Source organism: Sarcophilus harrisii, chromosome 4, assembly GCF_902635505.1.
Source record: "Sarcophilus harrisii chromosome 4, mSarHar1.11, whole genome shotgun sequence".
Taxonomy (NCBI): Eukaryota; Metazoa; Chordata; class Mammalia; order Dasyuromorphia; family Dasyuridae; genus Sarcophilus; species Sarcophilus harrisii.
The window spans coordinates 163,730,769-163,741,466 of NC_045429.1; positions in this window are offsets into that span (position 1 = coordinate 163,730,769).

The window sequence follows — 10,698 nt, forward strand, 5'->3', positions numbered from 1 at the left end:
ATTTTTTTTCATTAATTCCCTTGAAATTCTTGACCTTTTGGTTTTCCATATCAACTTTGTTATTTTTTCTAGGTCATTAAAATAGTTTTTTGGGAGTCTGATTGGTATAGCACTAAATAAATAGATTAGTTTAGGTAATATTGTCATCTTTATTATATTTGCTTGCCCAATCCAAGAGCATTTAATATTTTTCCAATTGGTGGAGATCTGACTTTCTTTGTGTGGAAAGAGTTTTGTAATTTTGCTCATAAAGTTTCTGATTTTCCCTTGGCAGATAGATTCCTAAATATTTTATACTGTCAGTAGTTACTTTAAATGGAATGTCTTTTTATAACTCTAATTGTTGGATTTTGTTAGTGATATATAAGAATGCTGATGACTTATGTGGGTTTATTTTGTATCCTGCAACCTTGCTAAAGGTGTGGATTATTTCTAATAGCTTTTTAGTAGAATCCCTGGAGTTCTCTAAGTATATCATCATATCATCAGCAAAGAGTGATAGTTTGGTTTCCTCATTACCTACTCTAATTCCTTTAATCTCTTTCTCAGCTCTTATTGCCAAAGCTAGCATTTCTAATACAATATTGAATAATAATGGTGATAGTGGGCAACCTTGTTTCACTCCTGATTTTATTGGAAATGGTTCCAGTTTATCCCCATTACATATGATGCTTACTGATGGTTTTAAACAGATGCTACTGATTATTTTAAGGAAAAGTCCATTTATTCCTATACTCTCAAGTGTTTTTAATAGGAATGGATGTTGGATTTTATCAAATGCTTTTTCTGCATCTATTGAGATGATCATATGGTTTTTGTTAATTTGGTTATTAATATGGCCAATTATATTGATAATTTTCCTAATATTGAACCAGCCCTGCATTCCTGGTATAAATCGTACTTGATCATAGTGTATTATCCTGCGGATGATTTTCTGTAGTCTTTTTGCTAATATCTTATTTAAGATTTTAGCATCAATATTCATTAGGGAGATTGTCTATAATTTTCTTTCTCTGTTTTCAACCTACCTGGTTTAGGTATCAGTACCATGTCTGTGTCATAAAAGAAATTTGGTAGGACTCCTTCATTCCCTATTTTTTCAAATAGTTTATATAGCATAGGGGCTAATTGTTCTTTAAATGTTTGGTAGAATTCACATTTAAATCCATGTGGTCTTGGGGATTTTTTCTTAGGGAGTTGATTAATAGTTTGTTCTATTTCTTTTTCTGAAATAGGACTATTTAAGCAATTTACTTCCTCCTCTGTTACTCTGGGAAGCCTACATTTTTGGAAGTAGTCATCCATTTCACTTAGGTTATCAAATTTATTGGCATAAAGTTGGGCAAAGTAACTCCTTATTATTGCTCTAATTTCTTCTTCATTGGTGGAAAGTTCCCCCTTTTCATTTTCAAGACTAACAATTTGATTTTCCTCTTTCATTTTTCTAATCAGATTTACCAAAGGTTTATTTATTTTATTGGTTTTTTTTTTTTTCATAAAACCAACTCTTAGTTTTATTTATTAATTCAATAGTTTTTTTTTACTTTCAATATTATTAATTTCTCCTTTTAATTTTAGATTTTCAAACTTAGTATTTGATTGGGGTTTTTTAATTTGGTCTTTTTCTAGCTTTTTAAGTTGCAAGCCTAATTCAATGACCTTCTCTTTCTCTATTTTATGAAAGTAGGCCTCTAAAGATATAAAATTTCCCCTTATTACTGCTTTGACTGGATCCCACAAATTTTGGTATGATATCTCATCGTTGTCTTTATCTTGAGTGAATTTGCTGTTTTACCCAATCATTCTTTAAGATGAGATTAGTTAGTTTCCAATTACTTTTTGGTCAATTTAACCCTAGCTTTTTGTTGAATGTAGTTTTTATTGCCTTGTGATCTGAAAAGAAAGCATTTACTATTTCTGCCTTTCTGCATTTAATTTTGAAGTCTTTATGTCCTAATACATGGTCAATTTTTGTATAGGTTCCATGAACTGCTGAGAAGAAAGTATTTCTGTCACCATTCAGTTTTCTCCAAAGATCTATCATATTTAATTTTTCTAATATTCTATTTACCTCTTTAATTTCTTTCTTATTTGTTTTATGGTTTGATTTATCTAATTCTGAAAGTGGAAGATTGAGATCTCCCACTATTATAGTTTTGCTGTCTATTTCTTCTTGCAACTCTCTTAACTTCTCCTTTAGCAAGTTAGATTCTATACCACTTTGTGCATATATGTTTAGTATTGATATAGCTTCATTGTCTATAGTTCCCTTTAGCAAGATATAGTTTCCTTTCTTATCTCTTTTGATCAGATCAATTTTTGCTTTTGCTTGATCTGAGATAAGGATGGCTACCTCTGCTTTTTTGACTTCACCTGAAGCATAATAAATTCTGCTCCAGCCTTTTACCTCTACTCTGTATGTATCTCCCTGCTTTAAATGTATTTCCTGTAAACAACATATTGTAGGGTTCTGACTTTTGATCCACTCTGCCATCCACCTCTGCTTTATGGGAGAGTTCATCCCATTCACATTTATGGTTAAAATTACTATTCTGCATTTCCTGCCATCCTAATATCCCCAGATTATGCTTTTTCTTTTTCTTGCCCCCCCCCTCCCCTTTCCTAGTATGAAACTTACGGGTTCCACTTGTGTCATGCAGCTCTCCCTCTTTAGGATTCCTGCCTCCTCCCTTTGAATCCCTTCCCCTTTCTTGTACCCTTCCCTTATTAATCTTTATCCTTTTCCCTTTTCATCTCCCACTTTTTAATGAGGTGAGAGAAGATTCTCTGTAAAACAAACATGTCAATTATTTCCTCTTTGAGCCAACTCTGATGAGAGTAAGATTTGCACAATGTTCCTCACCCTTTCTAAGTTCCCTCAGATATGATAGGTTTCCTTTGCCTTATCGTGGGATGTAGTTTCCCTCTTTTTATCTCCCCTTCTCCCTCTTTCTGACACTATCCCCTTTAATTTCTACTTCCCTTTTTTTAAATGTTATATCCGTAAAATCAAATTATACATGTGGTCTTTAGGTATATCCATGACAGAAATACAGTTCTCAAGAGTTCCTTTTACCTTTTTCTGCTTCTCTTGAATTCTATGGTTGGAGATCAAATTTTTTGTTTAGATCTGGTTTTTTCCCTTAGAAACAAATGGAATTCCTCTGTTTCTTTAAATGTCCACCTTCTTCCATGGAAGAAAATGCTCAGCTTAGCTTGGTAGTTTATTCTTGGCTGCATTCCAAGTTCTTTTGCCTTTCAGAATATCAGATTCCAAGACCATCGATCCTTTAATGTGGAGGCAGCCAGATTTTGAGTGATCCTTATTGTGGCATCTCGGTATTTAAATTGCTTTTTCCTATTAGTATGGCAGAAACTAGGCATTGACCCATACTTAACACCGTACACCAAGATAAGATCAAAATGGGTTCATGACCTAGGCATAAAGAATGAGATTATAAATAAATTGGAAGAGCATATGATAGTTTACCTTTTAGAGCTGTGGAAGAGGAAGGAATTTATGACCAAAGAAGAACTAGAGATGACTGTTGACTACAAAATAGAAAATTTTGATTATATCAAATTGAAAAGTTTTTGTACAAACAAAACTAATGCAGGCAAGATAAGAAGGGAAACAATAAACTGGGAAAACATTTTTATAGTCAAAGGTTCTGATAAAGGCCTCATTTCCAAAATATATAGAGAATTGACTCTAATTTATAAGAAATCAAGCCATTCTCCAACTGATAAATGGTGTAAGGATATGAACAGACAATCCTCTGATGAAGAAATTAAAACTATTTCTAGCCATATGAAAATATGCTCCAAATCAGTATTAATCAGAGAAATGCAAATTAAGACAACTCTGAGATACCACTACATACCTGTTAGATTAGCTAGAATGACAGGGAAAGATAATGCGGAATGTTGGAGGAGATGTGGGAAAACGGGGACACTGATACAGTGATGGTGGAATTGTGAATACATCCAGTCATTCTGGAGAGCAATTTGGAACTATGCTCAAAAGGTTATCAAACTGTGCATACCATTTCATCCAGCAGTGTTTCTACTGCGCTTATATGCCAAAGAGATACTAAAGAAGGAAAAGGGATCTGTATGTGCCAAAATGTTTGTGGCAGCCCTGTTTGTAGTGGCTAGAAGCTGGAAAATGAATGAATGCCCATCAACTGGAGAATGGTTGAGTAAATTGTGGTATATGAATGTTATGGAATATTATTGTTCTGTAAGAAATGACCAGCAGGATGAATACAGAGAGGATTGGCAAGACTTACATGAACTGATGCTGAGTGAAATGAGCAGAACCAGGAGATCATTATATACCTCAACAACGATACTGTGTGAGGATGTATTCTTATGGAAGTGGATTTCTTCGACAAAGAGAAGATCTAACTGAGTTTCAATTGATCAAGGATGGACAGAAACAGCTATACTCAAAGAAGGAACACTAGGAAATGAATGTAAACTACTTGCATTTTTTTTCTTCCTGGGTTATTTATACCTTCTAAATCCAATTCTCCCTGAGCAACAAGAGAACTGTTCGGTTCTGCACACTTTTGTTGTATCTAAGATCTAACATAACCTATTTAACATGTTTAGAACTGCTTGCCATCTGAGGGAGGGGGTGGATGGAGGGAAGGGAAAAATCGGAACAGAAGTAAGTGCAAGGGATAATGTTGTAAAAAATTACCCTGGCATGGGTTCTGTCAATAAAAAGTTATTAAAAACAAATAAATAAATAAATTTGCTTTTTCCTGGCTACTTGTAATATTTTTTCCTTAGTCTGATAGTTCTGAATTTTGGCCACAATATTTCTTGGAGTTTTTATTTTAGGGTGTTTTTCAGTAGGTGTTTGATGAATTCTTTCAATGCCTATTTTCTGGTTTTATTACTTCTGGGCAGTTCTTTTTGATGATTTCCTGGAAAATAGTATTTAGGCTCTTTTTTTAATCATAATTTTTGGGTAGTCCAGTGATCCTTAGGTTATCTCTCCTAGATCTATTTTCCAGGTCTGTTGTTTTTCCAAGTAAGTATTTGACATTCTTTTCTAGTTTTTCATTTTTTTTTTTTTTTGGTTTTGATTGACTGATTCTTGATGTCTCAATGAATCAGTCATTTGTATTTGTTCAGTTCTGATTTTTAGTGAGTTATTTTCTTCATTAGCTTTTCTTTTTTTTACTTCTTTTTGTATATGTCCAATTGAGTTTTGAAAATGAGTTGTGTTGCTCTATGGAATTTTTTTCCATTTCACTCTTTTTTTTTTTAGTGAGTTATTTATTTTTTTTTCCAATTCATAAATTCTGTTTCCCTGTACTTCTCGGGAGGTTTTTAACCTTTTCCAATTTACATTTCAAGAAGTTGTTGCTCTCTTCAGCTGAAAAATTATTAATAATTTTCAGGCCAAAACAGATACTTTTGGTCAAAATTGACATTTTGAGCACAGGACCAAAGTACAATTAACAGGGAGCTGAATACTTTATTTTCTCTCTCTGCCCAGATCTAGGTGCCATGATTAGTGATGAATATTTTAAAAGAATTTACAACTCATTTATTTTCACATTACCAAATTATATTTATCTCCATGAAAGTTTATCTTGTTCTGATATTTCACCAATGTTTCATTGTGAGAAATTTAAGGAGATTTATTAAGAAAATTGTACGTATGCACAAGTATTATAGCATTTTTTTCTATTGATCTTTGTTTCAATTAAGATTTAGCTTGTTCTAAATCAGAGGTAGTCTTTTTACTTTGTTGAAACCACTTTCTGGTCTCTGCCCAATTTTTTTCTCGGTAATTTGAGAATCCCCCATTTTGCAATAAACTTTTCCTTAGCCAGGAACATGAACCATAATTCTCTTTGTTTTCTTTTAGAATGATATTGAACCTTTAGAACAATGGGCTCATTCTTTATAAGTAGAGAAATAATCCAAGGTATTATCTTTTTCTAAGCTCCAGACAACAGTCTCATCATAAAAAGGAACAATAGAAATGGCCTTTTCATTGTGAGAGAAACCTAATTGATCTATCTTCATCATTTCTCACAGATATATACACTTTACCCCCAAGAGAGCATCTAAATTGATATACCTAAAGCACTAGTTTGACCATCTCAATTTGCTATTATTTACAAGTTCTATTTGTCTTTTAAAGCCCTTCATAATAAAAGAACAACCTATTTTTCCAGGCTAATTACATTCCTCCTCACCCACTCTGTGTTCCAGCCAAACTGACCAATTTGTAGTTTCTCCATATATCACCTCCTATCTCCAGATCCTCCTGCCTAGATTGATATGCCACCTCCCTGCTTTTCTTTGAAACAGGGGCAGCTGATGCAGTGAACAGAGTGCTAGCCTTGGAATTAGGAAGACTCCTTTATATGAGTGCAAATCTGTCTTCAGACACTTACTAAGTGTGTGATCCAGGGCAAATCACTTAATCCTGTTTGCCTCAGTTTCCTCATCTGTCAAATGAGCTAGAGAAGGAAATGACAAACTACTCCATTATTTTTCCCAAGAAAACCTGTTGGAATCTTTACTAAGTGTTAAGACATTTCTTTACAAAGTGTTAAAGACATTGGAGTTAATTTAATCTTAGAGTTATTTTGGGCCAGAACTTGAAACAAGATACTAAGTGGAACTGATTGAACAATGCTTGTGTTCACACCTTTAGAGAGCTCAAGTATCTAAGTACTCAATGGAGTTCACATGAGAATTCAGGGCTGGCTTAGTCTGAATTCACACCTCTCTCAGGACCAGAGAGTATTCTGGGAGATAACCCAGAATCCCTCTCCCTCCAGAAGGCGGAGTTAACCTTTGGGAGATCACATAAATGAAGGAAGCTCTTGGAGCAAAAGGGGAATTTCTCCGGAACATCAACAGGGCTCTGAGACAGAACACTCTGGAAGAAAAGACTACTTGCCTCAGACTGGAGTTTGAGAAGCCATGAGTCAGAGCTGGCTGGAGGCTGAAGAAAGCAGAGGCAGAAGCCAAGGACAAAGTGGCAAGATCTCTTGGAGCCAGGCAGAGAGATAGGCATCAACTAACCGGGCTAATTTGTAAGGAGAAATAAACGTTTGCATTTTTAGCAGCTGGCTGCGATTTCGAAGTAATTATTTATTTCAACTAAGACTAAGGCTGGCCCCCAGGAAAACCTCCACAAAAACCCACATGGATGTCATGAAGAAATCATGACTGAACAAAAACACTTCCTGGAATCTCTAATTCTGGTCAAACCTCAGCTCAAATGTCACTTACCATGACAATCTTTACATGGTTTCCCCAGTTTCTTGTTTTCTCACCATGTGAAATGGATTTGAGACCATCCGAGAAAACTGACCCTTGCCATAATTTGGGGCTCCAGTTCCAGGAAAATCCCCCTTGCTTGTACTCTTGCTTAATCTCACACAAACTGCTTTGTAAACTATAATCTGTTTTTGTACCCTGAAGGTGGAGTGGATTCCCATGATAGACTGTGAGTCCTGATAAGTCAGGGACAGCTGGAGCCCAAAATGAGGTTAAAAAAAAATTGTTTAGGATATAAAAACATGCTTTGCTGTACATTAGACTATGCTAACTGTCCTTTCTCCCCCCCTCCCCCAGAAATTGAATAAACTGCTTTCTGTTCTCACTTTGAGAAATGTTTATTTGAATTATTTTGGGTTAGTGGTTGCTGTCCCACACAGTTTTCTGGGGGCTTGTCCAGGATTGTGCACTCTCACTGGCTACTCTCTTTCCTCACTCCCAAAGGCAAGTACCTGTCAGGAATAGCCCTGATAGTCTTTGGATTTGATGGGAGAGATCCCACTATGGGAAAAGTAGGAACCTTGAAGAGATGGATTCACCAGAGCAGAAACCAGAAGTTCCAACAGACTAAAAAGAGAAAAATCCTGGGTGGTGGTGAGAGGAACAGTCATGCAACTATACATGTATAGTCTAGTATAAAAGCTTAAAAGGGCCTTTGAAAGGGGCAACATCTAGTGAGCTTCTTTGAGGTAAGATGTAGACCCCTGTATAATTGACCTTCAGTAATAAATTTGGAGCATGAACCTAAGAAACAAATTGAAAATTGGGATGAATCCCCTAGGTGTATGCTAGGAGGAGGTACTATTTGGCCCAATTACTGATCCTCCAAGGATTGGGTATGTTAAAACTTAAATTCTTATGTAATATAAGGAATTTGAAAGCAGCATATGGGTGTGAGTCTGTGTTTTATCTTCAATGTTTTTGTCAGTCAGCTGAATTGCAAAGTAAAAGAAATGGCATTTTGGGTATTTAAAAGTGCTTGTAAGGCATCTTGATGCAAAGTAACCTGACTTTTTCTTAAGCTTTCAAGCTCTTTCACTAGAAGGGACTGGGAATGTCCAGGGTTGCAATGTGTAGACTTATATCCAGTCCAGCCTCTCCAAAGAATAGTAGGCTCCCCCAAAACTCTGAAGTCAGCTTCAGTTTCACTCTAGATGAGTCCCTGTGTTTCCCAACCCCCCAGAGTCCCAATTTCTCAGGGGACTCTGGATTCCATAAAAGGTTGTGGTCTATTTCCATGTGTCTTGGGGATAGCAGCAGTCCACATAAGGAAGAGTATTAATTTTTTTTTTGGGGGGGGGCATAGAAGCCATTGCCATTTTGTTCCCAGGAGCTGGTGTCTCCATCTCAGATTTCAAATAGTTTAATGTGATTTCAGAGATTTCAGGCAGTATAGGAGAATAGAGTTTTTTGAGGGAGAAGAGGAGTTTTCTCTCAAAAACATGTCCTAAACTACTGTGGGTTTAAATTTAAATGTTACATGATAGAATTGCTTTCTTTCTTTCTTTCTGCCTTTTTTGCTGAGCCAATTGGGGTCAAGTGACTTACCCAGGGTCACACAGCTAGGAAGTATTAAGTGTCTGGGGCCAGATTTGAACTCAGATCCTCCTGACTTCAGAGCTAGGGCTCTATCCACTGTGCCACCAAGCTGCCCCCTAGAATTACTTTCAATGGATACATTTGGGAATAAGATTTTAGATTTACTTTTAGATTTAGATTTAGAATAAGATTTTATGTGAGCATTAATATTGTAGTATTACTACTAGAAGCTTAAATCTGTATTTGATTTGATCTTAAGTTAAAAAAAATGGTTATTAAAACAAAGTTCTCTGGTAACACCTAAAGAAGTCACATGTATATATTTCCTAAATAGATAAAATATGTTGCTTTCAAAATTGTATATTGAATAATTTGTGAAAATTATAAGCTATGCTTTAAAATTTATTCAGTTCTACTGGACATATATAAATTTTAAGATTTATTATTAAAACTTGAATTATTTTGGGTTAGTGGTTGTTGTTTCACACAGTTTTCTGGGAGCTCATCCGGGATTGTGCTCTCTCTCACTGGCATCCCTCCCCGAGGCAGGCACCTGTTGGGAGTAGCCCCGATAGTCTTTGGACTTGAAGGGGGGGGGGGGGATCCCACTATGGGAAAAGTAGGAGCCTGAAGAGATGGACTCACCAGAGCAGAAACCAGAAGAAGTTCCAACAGACTAAAAAGAGGAAAATCCTGAGTGGTGGTGAGAGGAACAGTCATACAACTATTTTAAAACTATAAGTTTTGGGTGTATCTGCTTCTTAGAAGTGACAGAACAAACCCACTCAGTGGAGTTCACCCTCCCAACTTCTGCTATCCTCCTTTCTGGTTAAATGAAATTACTTTAACATTAATTGCTTTTATTGTTTAAATAAATAGCTTACATAGTGTTAATAACTAAATATTCATTTTTATTTTTCAAGTCTGTTTTAAGATGAAGTCATGTGTGATGCTATATCAAAGGTTCAACCATTTAGCAATGCAAGAAACTTCTAAGAGATGTTTGTGAGATTTCTAGTTAACTGCAATCTCTCTGAAAGTGGTTATTTCAAAACCACTTGTTCAGCAAATTATCTAACATTTATTAAGTGCATCATGGTCTCATTATTTAATGAATATAATCTATAGTTTTCTTGATCTTGGCATTTGGGGTAGATATTTTAGAATTTAAAATCTGATTAGTGAAACTTGCTATTGAGATGAAATCTTGAGTTTTGAATTTGGGAATGATTATCTGATGAATTGTTAGTAACCCACCACCTGAAAGTTGAATTGGCTTAAAATAGGATTGTTACTACACGATTAGTTGTCAAACTGTTGCCCTCAGACGGAGGCCCTGAAGAATCAGTTTTGATGCTGTTATAACCATGCCCCTGATTTTTCTTGTTATAGCTAATTTCTACAGGGTAAGTGGTCAATAGAAGCCATAAGCACAGATCAAGTATATAATGTTTTGTTATTTTTTTTATCTGGAAATAGGTAGTCATTATATCTTATACTTAGATAAACACGTATTTGACCTGGTTATCTGTTGCTAGATGGATGTGTCTGTATGAAATAAGGTCTTTAAAGAATATTATATAAATGTAAAAACAAGTGACACAACTGTTTGTGAAACAGTTTTTATTGATTTTTTTTATTTTTATTTTTTTGATTTTTATTGATTATTGAAACTGAAGCTGAACTATCTTTCATATGTTTTAGAGAAGAGGATTTTAATGTACTCAAGTTTTCTTAGAGAGATATGTTTCATTACACCAATGGGAAAATTTCTAATTTTCTGAATGATTCAGATAAAATTTCTGAGTGATTTTTAAGAACTTTCAGGCCAGCTTCTAA